Source organism: Aplysia californica, unplaced genomic scaffold (genome assembly GCF_000002075.1).
Source record: "Aplysia californica isolate F4 #8 unplaced genomic scaffold, AplCal3.0 scaffold00105, whole genome shotgun sequence".
NCBI classification, from domain to species: Eukaryota; Metazoa; Mollusca; class Gastropoda; order Aplysiida; family Aplysiidae; genus Aplysia; species Aplysia californica.
The window spans coordinates 1489018-1489356 of NW_004797375.1; positions in this window are offsets into that span (position 1 = coordinate 1489018).

Consider the following 339-nt stretch of genomic DNA (forward strand, 5'->3'; position numbering starts at 1 on the left):
CATCATCATTATCATTCATGGCAATGCCATTATTGTTATTATTATCATTGTGATTATTATGATGATTGTTAATATCATTACAAGGACTGTATTACTATTATTATGGAGTGCAATCTACATAATACGTTTCAGATCGAACTACCAGTACTGGTTTGCTACTAAATCGATACATGGCATCTACGTGAGAATCAAAACCGTCGGCGCATACAAACTGCCAAAGTTTCGTTGGATTTTTTTTTCCACCCAATATGATGACGGGAAGGTGTCTGAGAAGCAGCGCTAGAGGAGAAAGACGAGGGCAAAGACGGAGACAAAGACGGAGACGGAGACAAAGACGGA